General features: G+C 39.7%; 1 protein-coding gene across 7 annotated transcripts in view; it reads right to left on the bottom strand.

Annotated features, from left to right (window-relative positions):
* Positions 1 to 21,111, bottom strand: part of Cep128 (centrosomal protein 128) — a 354,331-nt gene that overhangs the window by 30,056 nt on the left and 303,164 nt on the right. The gene's annotated exons all lie outside the window — the stretch shown is intronic.

Below are 21,111 nucleotides of genomic sequence, written 5' to 3'. Positions count from 1 at the left end.
CTGGACTATGAAATCAGATGATAAACTGGTTGCACCATCTGGGAGCACATTCGCTGGGACGGCGACAGTGGTGGGTGACGGTCATCTTCAACGCCACTGATATTCACATACCCAAGTTACCTAATATTTCTGTCACTTTTTATTTTTATTAAATAATTTTATAATGAGATTTAAATATATTGTTCATAATAGTTAATCACCCAATGAAATATTTCTAAGTGATAAAATAATACCAAACTTGTTTTAATGAAGTAACACATGAAGATGATGTTATAATCTTAATTTCATTGTGTTCTTTGCCATGGCTTCTTGCCCTAAATCCTTACCTTATTCAAAATTAGTATTAATGTTTAAAAGATTCAAGTGTTTTCAATATATACATTCAATATATAGTTAAATACATATTCAATTAATTCAATACATATATTCAGTATAATCTGGGTTAAAAAATATAGTTTTTAAATAAAACTTTAAATCCATTTACTGTAGCAATAGATACACAAATATTTGGGTTAACTCTTCTTATTAAAATTATAAAGATGATATCAATTTCTAAAACAACATTCATGTTTTATACCTTAAGGAATGATGTTTTTAATTAAACTGACATTGTCCCATAGTATAATTAGCCAACATTTGGAAATTAATTGAATAGAGTTTAAGTTTTCTTGCTAATAAAAACAGAGGACAATACTGCGGTGTCTCTGCCCAGAGTCTCACTTATAACTATTCAAATATTAGTAAGATAATAACTGTATAATTGGAGGAACATAGAATCAGATTAGTTCTTTAAAAATGTTATTTTGGTTATTTAAAGTCCATGCTTCCTTTATCTGCTATCTCCACTCTACTAGGCAAACTGTATTTCTGATTATCTTCATTTTAGGTAAAGAAATCATGTCATGTGTACCTTATCTGGGGTTTACTTAGCCTTCCTGGCTCAACTCAGTGTCAGAACTAGCATCCGTTAGTAGCAGATAAAAATCTTTTCAAATCTATTAATAGCAGACCTCTAACTCCCACCGCCTCAAAGGCTCCAAATAGCACAGACAGCACTGAGGCCAACAGGAAAGCTTCTCCCAACCTGCTGCACCTACTTCTCTGAAGGACCCACCAATGTACTTTAAACTTGCTTTGATTTATGACTTTCTTTGTTATGCAAAACTATGAAAATTCAAGAAACTGCTTCCATGCTGGAATAAATGAGCATTTCCAAGCACATAGGAAACAAGAAATGTATAGAGATCATATGCATAACCATCACCTGATGCTAATAGTATTGTTGCATCTGCTATTTCACATGTCAACCATTTTTATCAAAAATTTAAAATAAATGAAGTCTCCAATTTATATTTTGGGTATATTTCAAGAGTAAATTAACAGAGTACTTTAGTGCACACCCTCTAGCAACTTTGGCATGTATACCATTAATTCCAGTGTAATACTAGTGTACATTTTTCCCATGTGTGTACATGTTAGTGAGTATGTGAGATGCCTATGTGTACATGTGCATGTGAAGGCCGAAGACAAACTTTGAGTATTGTTCCTCAGGAGATATTATTTTTACTAGCTGTACTATCTTTCACTGGGACATGGGGCACACTGAGTTGGCTATGCTGGATAGCCAACTAGACTCGGGGACCTTTTTGTTTCTCTGCCTCCTCAGCACAAGAATTTTAAGTGTGTTCTACCATGTATGGTTTTTTATAGGGTTGCTGGGAGTTGAACTCAGGTCTTCATGCTTGTCTGGCAAGTACTATATTAACTGAGCTATCTCCTTAGTCTTTGGTGTATTGTTTAAGTATGAAGTTTACATATAATAGAATATGAAATCTTGAGGGAACAGGCTAGCTGTTGTTTTATATCACAGTTCAGCTATGCTTCCATAGAGAAGGCTCCCTTGCCTTCTTTGATTCTATCAAAGGAACTCTCCATTACCTTGTTAATCTTACTTTGGTATCATTTATCAGAAGACAAGTATATTTATCTATATAACTGTTGGTCTCAAGAAAGTAATCATAACAAGTATAGAAAATATTTTCCCAACATGCAACTCAATGTTTGCAAACGTGAGATAGTCAACAAAAGATTTTTTCAATGAATAAATGATTGCCCAATGGAAGAAAGATTTTCATATTTAGATCGCCTACAACTTTTACTGAATATCTACTCTGCAGGGAACACTGTCCTACAGGTGAGTAAGCAAGATAAAAATCTGACTGTCCTCAGGAGGGCTACATTATCTTGTGGAAAGAAACAATTCCTAAAACACACTCTGCCAGGGAAGACTAGAACCAGGGCAATGTGGCAGGGAAGATCAGGGTGTCATTTTAAACACCTGCTAATACCCACCAGCCCCTGGGTTGAATGCTTTAGAGTAAAATGAAGGTGAGAATGAGTTATAAGAATGCCCCTGCATCAGCTGCTGAACATTTGGGATAGACCAAACTAAGAACGAAAGCACCACAGAAGCGTCCTGCCTTTTAACCTGCAGGAATAAATGCCTGAGAACCTGGCATGGCCAGGTGGGTATAAACCCAGTGAGGTCAAGGTGAGAGCAAAGATGCCTGGAGCAAGAACTCAGACAGCATTTGAGGCCGTGGTCAAGTTTCAGTGTTCACACACACCACCCAAGTAGAGTGAGAAGGGTGAGGTCTCTTACTCTAAAATAAGTGCTCTGGATGTTATTTAGAGAAGACTGTCAGCCCCTGACTCCTAATTAAGAGTGGAATTTGTGGAGCTCGGGATTTGATTTTTGTTTGTTTATTTAGCACTTCTAGGGAAAGTACCCAGAGCCTTGCACAGGTCAGGAAAATGCGATGCCACTAGGCCATTACTCAGTCATTCAATCACAAGGAAGGCTGGGGACCTGATAAACAACATAGAGGTTCTGAGAGGGGCCACTGGTATGTTAGTCTGTGAAAGATCTGGTGGGAATTCCCAAGAGGCCACAGGTGTCACCCCAGAGCCCCCAATTAAACACAAAAATCTCACAGTTCAAGATCGTGACGTAAAGTTCTGAGGATGTCAACTGTTCCCAAACTACCTTCTGTACGTATAACACTTTTCCTTTTCTTTTCCAATAGCTTTCTATTTAAGGAACTGAAGCGCAAATTCTAATTGGTTTTAATGATACAAATCCAGAGTCAGATATTGGGGTAAATTCTGAAAGATCACAGAGCAAAGAAGCCAGCTACAGCCACCTTGCCAACTTCTTAGCCAAAACAGGGTCAAGCTCCTGTCTCTGCCCTGCCTTAGCACTAACTCTTTCTGTCTAGCCATATCATTTCCTGTTTCCTTCTCCCAGGTGCTGGGATTAAAGGTGTGTGCCACCAGTACCTGGCCTCTATGGTTAACTAGTGATTTGCTCCACCCTCTGATAGGTAGGCAGGCAAGTTTTACTTGTTAGAGCACAAACAAAATATCACCACAAGGAACATGGCAAAATGCAGTGGAAATGAAACACTAGTTAGTAACCAGGAGACACAGTGGTTTATCACAGTGTTGACAAAGCCAAGTTGCATGAATCTGGGCAAATTATTCAACCTATGGGCCTCAGTTTTCAAATCCTGAACATGAGAAGTTCAGATTTGAACACACTAATGACTTTTGTTCTATTCTTTATTTAGGTCACAATAGGCTTAAGTTCTTCCCATGGTAGGTTAAAAAGGCTGGAAAGTGTGTATGTGTGTGTGTGTGTGTGTGTGTGGTATGTGTGTTCGTGTGTGTGTGTGTGTGTGTGTGTGTGTGTGTGTGTATCTGCTGTGGTTATTCACTCCAAAGATAAAGTGGAAAAGCAACTCTGTGATCAGATTGCTAGTGGCTCTTTACCCAAGAACACCTGTGCAGCCAAAGACACAAGTGGTAGAAAGGACCGCAAATAGACAAATAGACGTCCGCCCCCTTGGGTGTTTGCACCCAAACTATGAACTCTAAATATTTGTCACTTGACAGGTTTTTAAATGATGTTTCTAAAAGCAGACAAAAACCTTCCACTCTTCCACTTTATATCTGGCCTAACAACAAGAAAAATCATGTCACTTATCTACAGCCGAGCTTCCAGTACTATTGCCACCAGTGTTAATTTCTCTCCCCAAAGTGTCTGTGCCCTGATGACTTTGTGCACCAAGGCCCATCTGCCCAGAGTGCTGTGTTTTTCTATATACAGAGCTTTAATTAGCTCCCGAGTATCCTGAGGGATTTGCCTGGGCCACCACTCCCTCTAACATGGCATTTAAAAGGCATGGGCTCTTAAGCCATCTGTCTAAGTTTAAATACTGGGTTAGTCACTTACTTGCTATGAGTCCTTAGGGAAGTTCCTAATGCACGGGAAAACTTGGAACTCTTCCCTCACTTATAAATAGAAATGGTAAAAATACCTCTCGTGTAGTGTCATGAGTAGCAAGTACATTAGCAGGTACGTACGCAGAGCAGGGCCTGCAGGTAGCAAGCAGGCCACACACACTAGCTGCAATTACAGTGTTAACAATAGTTATTATTTCATGAAATTTCCTCTTAAACTATGAGTTATGAACATAGGAATCTGAATATATGTCTCCTGTCACATGCCAAATCAATTCATTATGTGCATGCGTAAGTAGACAGTAAGTTTCCGCAAAGAAAGGCCAGTGTCATATGTCTTTAGGGCTGAGTACAAGCAAATGGGACCTGACAATTGCATATTTGCATAAATGCAAAGCTCAACATTTTTATTCTCATGAGGGTAAAAAGCCCCATCAAGAGGATGAAGATAATTAGAAATCAGAAATATTAATTTTTTAAAGAAAGCAAAATTACTTCTAAGCTATAGAACTTAAAATTTATTTTTGAAGGATAGAGACTATTTCTAAATAAACTCAAAACCCAAGAAAAAAATGACCCTAAAGAAGGAGATGGTGAGGTCAAATTAAATAGTGTGGGCCGAGGTAAAAACCAGGGCACAAGAATACAGTGCAGGGAGTGTGGACTGGAAGAGCAGCCTGCTTCCTATGTGGGAGCAAGAGAGGGGTTTGACTACGCTGGCCAAGGATGGGGGCACTGTGGAGGGCAGAGACCACAGAATGCTCATTGCTTTCCAGCCATGCTTCCCACAGGACCAGCACACAACGAGGCACACAATCATATTATCTTGTTCACATTTAACACAGAGCAGAGGGCCCCGATACAGAACAATGACATGGAATGATTTTAGTTCTAGTGAGACTAATTCATCTAAAACACTGGGGCGAGGTGACCATAACTAATCTGTGCTTTCAGAGGGAAGGGGCATTTCCTTTTTAAAAGGTGTTCTATATTCTTAAGAAAACGGCAAAACGCATTAATCATGTTCTATTGCTCCACACACAGTGCCTGGGTGTTGAAAGAGCTTCTGAACAGCTAATCCCCCACATGGATGACTTTCCTGTGACAGGCAGATCAGATCTAAATAGAAATCAGGCAAGGTGTGTCTTATTTTTAACACTGTAGCTCTGAGAACTAATTCAACAGTAACTGAGATAAACTGTCTATATTTTTAACACTTGCTTTCATAATTAATCCTTTATAGGAACACTCAGAAATACTGCCATACTTTTTGTACAAGACATCCCCTTTGGTGACTGGTCAAAGCAGACAGAAGCGGAGTATATTTTTAAACCACCCAAATCCAATTAAACGTCACGGAATTCTCACTAATAGAGCATACTTGGTTCAAACAGAAACACTTTGCTGCTAGAGTGACGGTTTATGGCCGATCTCTCCTTGCAGGGCTCTAACTCAGCCAGGTGTCAAATGTTCAATGGCCTCAGCACAGAAGAAATAAAACTCACTGAGTGACAACAAAAAATGAAGACAACATGGGAAGACCCAATGCAGCAACCAAAAATTATCGTGTGTTACTGCCATCTGTAGAGACAGATAGGAGGCTGGGGTGTGTAGAACAAAGGCTACTGAGTTTCTGTAAGAAGGCTAAGTCCAAGTTAACACCATAGAATTTTGGAGGTAAGATTTAGGAAATGTCAGGATGCCCAGTGTGACAAAACCCAGAGTCAAATGGGAATGTTCAGGTTAATAAGTCAACCCTTTTCTACCCGAATATTGTTCTTGTGTCTGGTAACAGACATTTAAAAAATTAGAAAAATATTTCCTACCCATGATCTCATTGGATCTTTTCAGCTTGTGAGATATATGGACAAACATTAGATTCATTTCACAATAGCAGAAACTGGGTTGAGAGAGGCTAGGTGAGCTACTGTGTGCTGTGCCCGAATTTCTAACTAAGCCTTCTAACTCCTGTGTACCAAATCCCAGCCATTCCCTGGACATCTGAACCTTACTTGACTTTGCCTGACTTGACACAGAACTTACACGCCCAAAACAAGCTGGAAAAACTAACTCCCAAATCAGGGCATTGAGGCATTACAGGATAAGATGAGTTCTCGGTGACATCGACAGGAGTGGAGATGAGAACAAGACACGCTCTGAACGGAAGACAGGATTTCATGGAATGCAGTGGTAGTCAATGAGTCGGCCTGCTTGACACAGGCATCTTGTGTCTGACAACAATAAGCCTGTTGAGGACATGCTCCATTACCCTTCACAGTGGCCACATGTAGAAGGGAGGGGTATAGAGAAAAAATAATGAAATGTCCCAGAAATACACTCACAGAAAGTCAGCTATGCAAAATAATTAGGAGCACCCAGAAGGATAATGAGGGAAGGGCTACTTTAATGGTTTGACTTTTACTGTTTGATGTTCAAATATAATACAGTTGGGGGCAATGATAGGTTGAAATCGTCCATTAAGGTTTAATAATTAACATGAGGCCATCTAGGGTATTTATATTAATAATGCTAATAGTGACAATTTATACTGTCTCCAGCCTTTCATCTGAGATCAAAGTTTATTAAAAGCCCCAAACAAAACTTATAAACACTTGTGAAAGTGGTATTAGAGCTGTTATGCAGATGCATAAAGTAAAAAAAGATCAACTGAGGTGTTTAATAGAATGGAACAAATTCAAGACAGAACTAGTACTGCAGCCTAGGGGCACATCAACATTTACAAGCAAGGAGAAAGTACAGATCAAAGCTGCCTAGTGGAACTCTGTTTACCAGCAAGTTTAGGGCAAATTCCAAATATGGTCCACGGATGTCAACCCCTCATTTCTCTCTACTTTTTTTTAAAAAAGTAGTCTTTTTTAAGATAAGTGTAGAAACTAGTAACTAATATTCTTCCTCTTACTTTGTATAAGTCCTAAGGCAACTTGAAGAGTCCCATCTGCATGCATTTATTGGCACTTGCAGAGAATCCAGAATGAAAAGAATATTGCCACTAATCTGGGCACTTAGTTCTAACTCCAGGTGCCTGACTCACGAAGTCATGAGCTTCCTGGCGTATAAACTACCCCCGTACAGATCAAGCATGTGTTACAGTGACTTTTAAGACTCCGTCCAGTTGGAACATTTTCAAAAATGTGAGGCTACTGGTCCAGGAGCCAGTTGGCTGTACCTACGTGGCAAGTGAACCATAGCAGGGGCTAGGAAGGTATCTGATTGACACTATCTCATGATTAAACCAGTATAGAGTGCTTGATAACAAATACCAGCAGGGTAGACATTTCATGAAACTCTTATATAGATTCTGCTAGTCTAGACCAGGCCAAAACGAGGAAGGAGCTTTTATAATGTTTCCAGTTCCACCCCAATCATCACAAAAATAAAAACAAGTATACATGAAATGAAGAGAACATTAAAAACTCACCCAGGGTCATGTAAATGGCCGTCACGACAATGTGACCAGCACCTAGACTTTCTCCTGGTTAACCAGGTATCATTTTTACAAATCTGTACCCATCATTGAAAAACAAAGCAGTTATCGCTCAAAACTTGTAAATTTTTTTCAGGTACATACATACAATGGCAATACCCCAAATCAGGTTTCTAAATCCTAATTCCAAAAAATGTTCCTAAGATATACTACTCCTACATATGACATACTGAAAGTGTGATGTTATTTTTCTCTAGTTGACTTGAGATCTAAAATAAAAGCCTCACACACTACACTGCAGGTTTACTCTGATATGTTCTTTTAAAGAGAGAAGGCGTTTCTTAAGCACGCTACATTTTCAGAAAGATGTTTTGACTTCCCTTTATAAAGTATGTTTATAATTGTCACACTATACAGCAAGAGTGTTTTATCTGGAGAATGCAGTTTTTTACTGATAATGTTGTAGACCATGACTAGAAAACACAAGCAAGGCATTTTGACAAGACTGACACCAAACAGCAAGCTGCCAGCCCAGTCTCCAAACAGTGCACAGTCCCATAACGCTACTAAACCTTCTCTACACTCCCTGTGTCTGCACTTTTATAAAAAACCTGACGAGCCTGTAAAGAACATTCGTTTTCAGGCTGGAAGATAACTTCTATTTTTAACTTGACCATCACCTCTCCCCGGGTTGTGACTATAAACAGGCCACGGGCTCCAGCAGTGTTACTGGACTTGAGCATGACAGTCATCTTTTGGAGGCTAACCCTTGGAAGATGACCCCAGGATCGGGAAAGGCAAGTATTTTAGTACTGACAAACACAGACCCCCAGCTTCTGCATTTGGGGAGAAAGTGGATGAAGGAGAACATCTAGATTGTTTCGCTCGAGGTCCCTCATGAGAGATTCATGAGATATTTCCGTCTGCCCTCGATGCGAATGCACAGAAGGTGGACCAACGCTGGAGCAGTGGGAACCTTGGCAGGGCAAGCTGAGACAGGATTTGTGCAAAACCCTTTTCCGGTTTCAGTTTGAATGTGTTCCCAGGAAGTGTCAAGTCCAAACAAATCCAAAATTTTACAATGTGGCTTAGCCAAGACTGCTGAGATTCACCTGATTCTGGGTCAAAAGCGTACAGAGCACACTGCGTTTTATTTGGTGAAAATCCAATTGGACTGAACCTCTCAGGCAACTTCAATGAGAAGCTCATAGTCCTGGCAAAACCAAAAATGAACATGGCTTCATCTTTGGGATTGAAACAGCAAGTTTGGGTTTTGTAAAGAGATAAAGCCAACTTTCACTTAGCTTCAAGGTCCTTGCAAATCCTGAGGAGAGGCACTGAAATAATTAACAGTTATCTGGCCTGATTCAGATTCACATACTCAGGTCAGTGTTTCCTGGGCACAGCAGGGGCTCTTAGTAAGAACATTAACTCATTGGTGACCATATACTCCCAAGTGTCTAGGGCACAATTCATCTTGTTAACAAAGGATGACTGTTCCTTCACTGATGAGCCTGCAGAATTCTGTGCAAATGTCATCAATGATGAATAATTAGTGTAAGAGTCAGGATAACAAAGAAAGAAAGTCATAACAACTGGCCACCCCGCTACACATAGGAAAAGCAAGCATATAAGGCAGTACGTTATGATCTTCAGAAGGACACAGAACACACCCTTGTAAATTTGGTGTAAACACTGACTGGACATCATCCACGGTCATCAGTGTGTATGTAGTTCACTTATGTTAGCCCAGCAGAAGGAATTCTTTAGGTCTTTACAGAATTTTTGATGAGACCATAGGGGTTTTAAAAATAATATTTCTTAATTTTCCAGTGGGGTTTATAATTTTTTGAATAGTGCTAGGTTAGAACTTATAACTAGATATCCCAAACCAAGGTAAATCAGATGATTTTAAGTATTCAATAGCAAACTGAATGCTAACCCACTGCGTCTTTGTGACTATATCTCTGCTTCCACTCGATGGTTTTCAAAAATGTTAATTACTTTCTAAGGTAATTATTTAAACTATTTAGGTACCAACATATAAACACATACATAGGTTTTAATGTTGTTTAGATGTTTGCATCACAAGTTTATGCAATTGCAAAAGGTCACATTTCCACCTCTAGCATTTCCTCTGTGGGTGGTAGTGTCTGTGTGTATGTTGCTGGGTACACACACTGAATGTGCATTCGTGTATATGAGCGTTGTGTGCATGTACACATGTGAAGCCAGAGGGAAAAACTGGTTGTCTCACAATGAGTCTTAATCTTACTCTTTGAAATAATCTTTCATGGAACCTGGAAGTCACAGATAAGGTCAGACAGCCTGGCTAGAACAACCCAATAATCCTCCTGTTTCCGTCTCCCTCGCCACGGTTGGCTATTGACGGAGATGTAGGAGATCAGAACTGGAGTTATGCACCAAACTCTGTACCGGCTGAGCCATCTATTCCTTATATATTAATAGTGGCACTTTCAAGTAACACTATATGTATATCTCATTTATACTTATTAGGTACATTTTTATCTCAGTATTACTTTCACACTATTTATTTGCTTAAAAATTAAAAAAAATCTTAAAGCAATTTTGGGAGAGACAACAAAAACTATATTTGATATTTTAAAAGACAATTTAAGTAGTGTGTGAAGATAAATAGAATTATTCCCAGAAGTCATAAGTTACTAAAGGAAAATTCCAGTGCTAGGGGTATACTACCTCCCTACCAACAGATGGCCATAAGGCCCCAAAACAATATGGGCAATTTCTGCTGCAGTTGACTGCGACCAGAATTATGTAAGCCTCTATTGCTGAAGATTGATCACACACCTTGATCACAGGATATAGGGAAAATGAGCTGGAATGGGGGGTACAAGCTTTCTCCCTCATAAGAAGCCCCCAGAGGGCTCCATGGTGAGAGACTTGGACTTCTGAGGGAACACTGTCATCAAATCATATTCAGCTGTGCAACTTCGTGCAACAATACCAAATGAACATGGAAGATGAGTTTACCACTACAAGACTGCCAAGACTGTCATAAGAGTAACTAACTGTTTTCTCACTGGGTTTGATGACTTCCTTCTTCCCAGGGGCTGCTCAGCCCTCGAACTGTAAATCTAGTCAAAAGCCAATGGCTAGGAGTTGATAAGCCTTAGCGAGCGACTGTTTTCTACATGGACACAGTATGGCTGTCAAACTGCCTCCTGACAACTGTGTTTACACACATAAGATGGTGCTGTTACAAATTTTGGTCAAAGAAGATTCTTTCTGTACTGGCCAGAAGTGACTAAAGACTCTTAGATTAATCTAGGACGACTGAATGTCCAGCCTGCCACAGAACATCTATATAGTCCTCTTCAAAGCTTAGGGAACATCATAGAAGAAGGGGCAGAAGGAATGTAAGAGATGAAAGAAGTGTGAATCGGAGGTAGGAATGCTGACTTCCAGGAATGACATTAACTGAACAAGGTCTGTACAAGATCGGGCCCATCAACAGCATGTCATGGAGTAGGGAGATTCTCATGGAGCCTCACTCTTTCTCAAGCATTTATAAGTGGTTAACAGTTGATACAGTCACTTAAGGAGCTCATGTTCCTGAAAATGACAGTAAGGAAATTCATCTGATACTAAGGAAACACATGAAATCCCACAGCTGGCAACATGCAGAGTGAGAGACCTTGGAATACCTAGTCCTAAATGGGAAATCTCTATTAAACCCCTCCCTCCCTTCAGAGCTCAGGGAAGAGTCGGTGGGGTTGGAAGGCAGCAGGGAAACAAGACCTTCTTGATACAATAGACTGAGACATGTATGAATCACAGAGACTGCCAGCAGCATGAACAGGAGCTGTACAGGTCCAGGCCAGATAGAGTCCCAAAACTGAGAAGAGAGGTGGATACCTATCCCCAACCCTAACCCAGCGGCTATCCACAACTGATGGCCACTTGTAAGAGAAAAATTAGCTTTCTCTAATGGAGTCTGAGTACATTAACCATACTTAAGAGCAAGCCTCAGACCCAGCAATAGATGGCCAACACTAAATGAACTCAATAATTTTGGAAATTTTTTTCCTTTTTCTTTTTCCTTTCTTGCTTTCTTTCCTATTTATTTATTTTTACTTTTTTATTTTTTGGTCTCACAGTGGTTAGTCTGGGCACTTCTTAAAAAAAATTCTTACTAGTGTTTTGTTTATATATTATGGCTTCTGATTTTGAGTTTTACTGGGTTTTCTGTATGTCTATGCATCTGTATTTGCTTCTTGTGCATTTTCTTTGTTTGGTTTTATTCCTTATATTTGTTTGTTTTATTCTATTCTATTTTATTTTTTTTTAATTTGCCTGTTTGTTTTCTGAAGACAAAGAAAGTGTGGAGTTGGACCAGTGGGGACTTGGGAGGATCTGGAAGGAGAGGAATAAGGGGAAATTGTGATCAGAATATATTGCATTTAAAAAAAATCTGAGAGTAGAAAGAAAGTGGATAGAATAAGGAAGGGCATCAGATGTAGTGGGAGGAAGAAAGAGGTTAATGGGATAAATTATTAAAATACGGCAAGTATACGTCTGGAAACACCATAATGAAACCTATTATTATGTGTAATTAATGTATGATAGTGGGAGAAATGAAAAAATTGGAAGTTACACAAAATAAAGAAAGATAAAACCTTATCCTTATGAAAATCCACTAGTTTATAAGCTAATAAAACATAATTAAAAACTATGAGTTCGTACAGAGTCATGCTGCATAGGTAGACACAGGGGACAAGGATGTCCCAAAAGATAGTTTGCTAAATGACAATCACAGAGCACCATTTCCCTCCCTACCGGCTAATAGTCAGGGAGGTCCTAGAAGCCCCCAAACCCCAGCTATTGCCATCCATCCTCTTGGACGCTAACTAGATGCTAAGATTCAATTGCTGAATATAACTTGGGTTGTAGAACACAGAAATCAACTGTGAACTGTCCCTGTTGACTAGTTTCACAGTTCTGGAAAGCACTATGCAGGTCGCAAGGAGAGAGAAGACGTCAGTGGTTTTACCCATCACTGTATCCTGCAAGCTACAACACAGACCCATCAGGCAAGATGTGCCAACTTGTACAATAGTTCACAATGTGTACGAGAATACCCAACCTTTTTCTTACAGGATATGAAATCTACTTTATAGAAGGGATTTCATGCCTGATACTGTAAACCTGCTGAAAAGCCTATGGCTAGAGAGACTGCAGGTCCTAGAAAGGAGCCTATTCCTGCTATTTTGCTAAATGGCTATCCAGTCAAACTGCATTCTAAAGATTTTGTTCACACCCATAGAGTTAGCGCTGCTCTCAAGCTTCATCAGAAGAGTCTCTTGCAGTGGGCATCAGTCAGGGGAGAGAAGCATAACAGGACTAAGCGCTCAGAATACGTGATTTGACTGTGAGTTCTCAGCTACGTTCAGAGCATCTCTGCCATTGGAGACACAGAGAACACTAGAAGAGGGAAGGGAAAGAAGGAAGGAAAGGAGGATGGGGACGAGTGCTGTGAACGCAGTCTTCTGGCCGTGACGTGGCTAGCGCACTATCGAGAGCACAGAGCAGGCGGTTAATTGCACCAGATCAAGTCAATTAAAACTCTAGTATGATGGGGGAGGGGAACCCAAGGCTTCCACCCCTAGCTGAGGAGCCATTGGCAGCTGAGGGCTGCTGGCGGAGGGACAGAGGGACAGTACTTTTCTTTCAGGTTCTAGCCACTGGTATTGCTTATACTAAGTGGATGGACCCACACCCATGCATACATGGGCAACATGAATTGGACTCTGTGACTTTAATATTTTCATAAAAACTGTAAATGCAGGATTTAGAGGGAGATGTGCTGGGGCCTAGAGGTGCTGAAGGAAGGAAGTGAAGGTAGGTGTGATGATAAACATACATTCATTTGAAAGGTGTGCTCAACATGCACTCAGAGGAAATTTTCAAAGGCTAAAAACAATTTTAAAAGAAAACATGAAAAACACTAATTTTGTCACTGCCCCTTCCCTTTATATTCGTAATATTTTTTCCTTATAGTCCTAAACTAATATATTTGTTACTCTGTCATACTTTTCATTAAAAACATACCAATACAAATATAGAGACCAACTGCATTCTAAAATTTCTGGTGACCACAAAGTCTAAGTGGATGCTACATAACTTTTGTGAGCTAGATTATTATTCTAAGCAAGAAATTTTAAGAAAAATTCTTACATATGAAATGTTAGCAAAAAATAAAAAGAAGGGACGGAAGAAAGGAGGAAGGAAGGAAGGAAGGAAGGAAGGAAGGAAGGAAGGAAGGAAGGAAGGAAGGAAGGAAGGAAGGAAGAAATCAAAGTGTATCATTGATGGAATGAGAATAATGCCTGTCCCTGTATTTAATTAGCCTGTGTGTTCAGGAGTGAAGGCTGATTCTGCTTCAGTAAGTCAGGGTTCCGCTGTATTTCTTTTTAGTTTATTTCCTTAGATTTAATATACATGAGTCCCAGATCCTTCCTCTGGCGAAGGACGGCTATGCAGTCGGAGGCCCACATTGGAGCACCGGATTGAGCCCCCCGAGGTCCGGAGGGGGAGCGGAAGGAGGAGGAACATGAAAAACGAAATCAGTACTGCGAGGGATGCTATCACCCACTGATACAAGGGAACGGATCTGATGAGAGTTTACCAGGGCCAGCCGGACTGGGACTGAACGAGGACGTGATCTAGCCAGATTCTCGGAATTTGGCCGGATTCTATGACTGTGGCTGGCCCGGGGTCTTTCTGAAAAGCCATTGACTATGACACTGGGACCTGTTTCCTCTGCATATGCTGGATTTTGGGGATCCAGTCTGTTTGGACGCTCGCCTTCCTGGACCTGGAGGGAGGGGGAGGGAGCTGGAGCTTCCCACAGGGCAGGAAACCCTGACTGCCCTGGGGGACGGAGGGGAAGGAGGGGGGGAGTGGGGGGAGTGGGAGGGTGTTGGGAGGGGGGGCGGAAATGGAAACTTTTATAATTTAATAAAATTTAAAGAAAAAAAATTTAATCATTGAGGAATTTTATTCACATAAACGTACATGGAACCGGGTGGTGTTGACCACAGCATTCAGGAGGCAAGGCTGGCAGATCTCTGACAGTTCAAGGCCAGTCTGACATACAAGAGCTAGTTCCAGAACAGCTAGAACCGTTACACAGAGAAACCCTGTCTCAAAAAACCAAAACAACAAACAAACAAATGAAAGCAGTGTTCACATATCCACCTTATTTTCTTGACTGTCTATTTTTATGACAATTACTGAATTGTGACAGATATGGATATGTCATCCAAAATTAATTATGATGATTTATCAGATTGACTAAATTACTGTTTGACTTCATTGAAAGCAAAGGCCGAAAAAGCATCGGATGAACCGAAGGACTGCAGCGTGGTTACTAAGCATTCATTTTCTGGTTTGGGAGATCTATGAGAGATGCTTACTGAACACTTTGCCGTTGGCACTCGTAAGTGCCCGGACCCTTGCTGTCAGGGAGGAGGCTTTCTGAGAGCTAGGGCAGCCTGTTCAAGCAGCACAGTGTAGGAAGAGCGTATGCAGAGAGCTGAGGCGGGAAATGCAGTTGTCTTTATACTGTTTGTGCCTGAAATTCTTTGGAAGAGCCTGGAATGTCCTGGGGAGCATATTACCCCACCAGGAAGTCACACCCTCACTAGTTATCTTTGGACATCACTGTTGGAGGTGGCAATAATCATTTTGAAGTAAAAACAAAATAAAACCAAAAAACCCTAGGTTCTGATAACATGTTTCAATTCTCCTTGTTTTTGGTAAAAGACACTGTGGACAGAAAACAAGGGTATAATATATGTACCGGCTAACGAAAATGACAGTTCTGTGTATTTTCACTATCATTCCCCTAATTACTACTAAAGATGAACATCTTAAGGAGCCCTAACTAACCTATCAGTATGGTGAATTACATTGGTGAATTTTCTGATGCTAAACCAACCCATATTCCAGGAATAACTTCAATTTATTCATGATTATGCTTTTTAAATAAGGCTGTATATAAAACATTAAAAATTTATTTTTCTAATAATTTGGTCCATTAATTTTGTATACATGGTAATAATTGAAAAGACACCAATTTTCTTTATTTACACTCTGTCTGGTTTTGCAATAAAATCATGTGGCTTATAACATGAGCTGTGCATCTGCCTTTTTTTCCTAGTCTCAGGGAAAGTTTTCATGAAACTTAACTCTTTCTGCAACACTTGAAAAGTTTAATATAAGATTATTCTGGCTTGTGGACTCTTTGGAAGAAATTTTTTATTAAGACAGAATTAAGCATCATTTTAGAATTCAGTCATTAGTCTATTTATTAAATTTATTCTTAGTTCAAGAAATTACATTACCGAGGAACTTGGTCACTTCCCCTGATATTCCGGTTATGGCTTACACAGCACTCCAGCTTCTGGGCTCGTGTCTTCACGAGGCGTAGCAATGGTCACTCGCACAAGGCAGGCTGGTCAGAGCACATTCGCAGGCAAAGTCACCGACGTCACTTCGCCAGCCCACTGCACGACTGTTTCTTCACAGTGAATTAATTTCTACTTCTTTCCTAGGTTTTTATTTTTCTGTGATTTCTCTACATTTATTATCTTTTTCATATTATTTTGCATTTTCATCTCTTCTTATTTATGTAAGCATCTAAGTAAGTGCTTACATTTCTCACTAAGCATCATTCCTGCTATGCTGGCACACTCAAATACATCATTATCATCCCCTTCTATACATTTTAAAATTCCCACTACAATTTATGTTTTAAATTGTGGGATGTTTGAAATGTGCAGTTATTTTTTTAACCTTAGAGCTATGTATGGCTATGTTATTAAATTCTGGCCCAGGCATATGGAAAGACATATATACATATGTATACAACTTTCCAACACCATTGAATGAACTATACATTCTGTTTCTTTCCTTTTTTCTTTCTTTCTTTTCTTTTCTTTTTTCTTTTTTTGGTTTTATGAGACAATGTTTCTTTGTGTAACAGTCCTAGCTCTTGTAGACCATGCTGGCCTCCAAGTCAGAGAGATCCACCTGCCTCTGGCTCCCAAGTGCTGGGTTGAAGGTGTGTGCCACTACCACCCTGCAAACGGTACATTCTTTTATCTCCCAAGATTCCTTTTACTATTTGTAATGCAGTCATAAGGAGCACAGATGGACAAGGCAGAACACATGGAGGCTGGGACTCTGAGACTCAGCCATGGCACCATTGTTCCAAGTACTCACTAAGCTTGGCCTGCTACTGAAAATGAACTTTATCTTAATGATTCCACACTATTATATGGGATGTCTGGGCTGCTACAGTCACGCCAAGTTTCAATAACAGAATGTGAGAATCTAAAGTATCCAGGTGTTCATAAAATAACAATAAAGAGAGACTCGTAAAATACTTGAAAAATGATCTAAGTTGAATTGCTGTAAATTCTCTTTTAATTCCTTACTTTCTCTCCTTCCCTGGGCCCTAGCTTCCACTTACTGAGTGTGCTAGTCCGTTCTTAGAACAGTGACATCATTTAGAGCTTCCAGTCCTTCATTTTTTCAAGTGTGTTTACAAAGCTGGTTTTCATCCAAGGAGCCCTCCTCCCCCACTTTATTTCCAGTCTCTCACTCAGCACACCACTCTGTCAGGGGCAGGGAGACTACACCCTATGTCTTCACACTGCATCTCACACCACAGGCGAGGGCACAGAAGCCATTGACAGCTCTCTATGGAATAAAAGAAAGTTTCCTACTCTTTGGCTCCCAAATTTATCCCCAAGGAAAAGTTAAAATTCCTCCCAAGTCTCAGCTTTCAGTGCCAACCAGTAGAAACTGGTTCTCAAAAGGAAGCCACTTGTACCTCTGGTGTCACAGCAGATCAAGCCCAAAGTTTGCATTTCACAGACCGAGACTGCTAACACCACACAGCTGTGACCCATGCTGCCGACTGTAAGGGACCCTGAGGAAATAGGAAAGCTCTGAAAGGAAACAAAAGTCAGGTGTTTCAGCAGTTTCTGCTGAGCACAGCCTCTGGGACTTTCTGACCTTACCAGATCGCTGCACTTGGCCTACACCTGGCACTGCCATTGACTTTGTACAATTCCCAGTTGTAGACACTGACAGAAAATGAGTCCCATTTACAGATGATACATTTAGGCTAGTTTCAATTGATTTTATTTTCTACTCGGGAAGAAGCCAGTTCACTTCAGGACCCACCCCTTGGTCCTTTTTTCTGTCCAACGCGCCCCTCTCCCTGCACTTCTTTGTTCTTTTGAATCAGTTATAATACCCTGTTCCTGCCATCATTTAGCAGTTAAATAAGCAAATTTCACAGAAGCATATTTTATTAAGCACAGGACAATCATGATATCAACTCTTTAAAGTATTATTGACAAACCCTACGCTCATTTCCATTACACCCTTTGTCTGGATGCCTCCTCTGGCTCCTTCTGCAGGACACTACCAAACTCTTCATATGTCACAGATAGTTCTCTCCTCCTCCTCAGGTCTTCAGACTACAAAATCTATCACTTTTGTGATGTTCCCAGACACAATGCTGCTCTCATTTATCCTACCCATCTTTGTAACAGCAGCTGCACCGTGCACTCTCTCCCACCAGAGTGCTCCGAGCAGTCCACTTACCTCCCAGCAGTCCTCACTGATATGCAAGTGACACCTCTCCTCCACCTGACAACACATCACCTTGAGGGTGCCCAGAAAACACAAACGTCTCATATTTCCCCTGCCTATGAGTGGAGGATTTTCATCCAGAGTTTTCTTCAGGTAATCACTTCTTTTTATTTGGGAGATCAACTTGCCACATTTTGGTTGAAGGGGTTTCCTTTTAAGCAAAACTCCATGTAAACAGGAAAATGGTTTGTGCTCAGTAAAACCTTAAATAGTATATGGTGCCATAACAAAAGACCCAGAAACTAATTAACATACTTCTGGGAAAATTTCCCCCTTAACTACTGGATTGATAGTATTTATACTTAGTTTGCTATGTACAGTCTTGTACAAGAGTAAGATAGAGTTCAACATTTTCCATCAACACATATTTACTAAATGCCTGCCATGTAAATGAATCTTTGACAGATATTGGGGATTTGTTTACAAAAAAAGCATAATTTGAAATCCAAGGAGCTTGTCTGATAGTGAATGAGAGGAACGAGGAAGAATAAACACACAAGCAGAGTTCAATGGTGGCAACTCTCAAATGACATCACGGGATGATAAAGAAACATGCTGCAGAGGGCCGAAGGGGAGGCGGAAGCAGGGAGGGGAGCAGAAAAAATGTATAGCTCAATAAGACCAATAAAAAAAAATACACACACTGCTTTTGGGTATTAACTACCTGAACACGTAAAACAATCAATCACTAGTACCCCTAAGGGAATGGTGAACGGCAAAGTGACATCTGCTGCCCCACAGCACACACCCTGCATGTGACGCCTGTGACTTTCAGAACCAGAGACAAGTGGGAGACACCAGTATGTGCCTTACTCTAGAGTCGGAATTACGAGAGAATAATAAATGATTCAAACTGTTTCAGCATACTTGATTTTATGAACTATAAAATACTTTATCAGTTGAGGAGCCCACCTAGTGAATTAAATTCCGCTTCTTATAATGCCATATGAAGTCAAAGGACTTCATAATATTTGAGCATTAAAATTATCATCAAGTACTTTAATTTTTATGGCTTTATTTATGGTAATTATTTTTGAGAAAACTGTTACCTTACCAACCCCAGTCCATTTAGTCATTTTTATTTTTCTCACAATGACTTTTAATTTTTAACTTAGGTTCCAGGGGACACCTCGGAAAAGGTCTTTAAGATTCTACCGAATCATACTTCACTAGAAAAATATGTTAGGTATAGAAAAAGATAAACAAATACAAGGAAACAATAAAGACTTTGCCTTGATGTAACCTGTCATTTTGGAAATCACACTGACAAAATTGTAATATTAAAAAAAAACACAGTTAACACATGATCACAATGATAATGGCAACCCAATACTAGGCTTTTCTATTTTTCTAAGCTTTTTCCTTCTCTGGTATCAAGACTTGCTAAAATTTTACAGATGCAGAGTCAATGAAGATGTATCTTTATAGACGTGTTGGATAGTATTTCATGCTCTCAGTCTGTCTCCAAATACACACATTGTCATTTTACTCGTGTTTTAAAAGAGAATACTTAAGTCATAAGCTTGTTGGCAAGACACTCCTAAAAGTAAAAATGCAGAGGAAAAGGCAGACACTGTATGCCTCTAATGGTGTCACACCGGAAGGGGGAAGGTGTGTGAACTTTTTGAGGGTTAACCCAAAGGAAGAAATTCCCAAGTCTGGACAGTGTCACTTTATAAAAACAGACTCCTTTATTTCTATTCATAAAGTTAAGCTAAGAGACTTTTTGTACTAGCTTTATTGCTTAAAGGAGTTTCATTCCTCCCTGTACATTAAAAATTTACCAAAAGAAAAATCACCACTGTTCCCAAGACACTGCTAATATTTTGTGTAGTTTCTTAATGACTGTTTAATGCAAAAATATGCATATCTAGTATTTGTATCAAAGTTTATACATTGGTATACTCCCCCCCATAATAGCACGGCAATTTTTACTTTACTTTTTTTTTACATCTTTACTTCTTTAAATATGTCTTTTTATTGCTGCATAATATTTTGCCATAAAGCAGTACTGTAGTTTATTCTACTGTTTCTCTGCTTCCCTTTATGACTGTGGTGCTGGAGACGAATCCAGAGTCTTGCACGTGCCAGTTAAATAACTGACCAGTGGAGCACACACCGCAAGCCCCGTGCTTCTGATTCACATGCTACTGTGCAGAAATACTTACCAAATCAAAACAACCATATTTTCTAAACCTGGTAAGCAAAAAAACATACTCACAAAACTTAATTTGTACCTGGCAAGTGCCTGCTGTGTGCTCTCCCACCCTTCTGTGTCTTAGGTATGTAGACCACCACTGAAGTCATGGGAGTTTGCGTCTTAACTTAGTTTTTATTTGAAGTTATAACATAAGCCTCTTTTATGATGACCACAGCATGGTGAGTTACAATGCTGCACTTCATCTATGTTCTTCAACTGTAAATATGTTGGTTTCTCTCTTATATTTTAAAATTAATTATTTTTCTAATAAATAAATACAATCAGGCAGTGTTTATAGCTAGATATTTAAAACCATTCCCCAATAGTAGATTTGTTCACGTAAGATTGTCAGAAAAAGGCTGACCAGTTTTTATCATTCTCTTTGGACAATGGTAAAAACTAAAAACAATATATTAAAAACTTGAACTTCAAAAATGCTTGCTAATCAGCATTT

This window comes from Myodes glareolus, chromosome 11 (assembly GCF_982192425.1).
Source record: "Myodes glareolus chromosome 11, mMyoGla1.1, whole genome shotgun sequence".
Lineage (NCBI taxonomy): Eukaryota > Metazoa > Chordata > Mammalia > Rodentia > Cricetidae > Myodes > Myodes glareolus.
The sequence above is the reverse complement of the archived record's forward strand: the minus strand, read 5'-3'. Positions and strand labels throughout refer to the sequence as shown.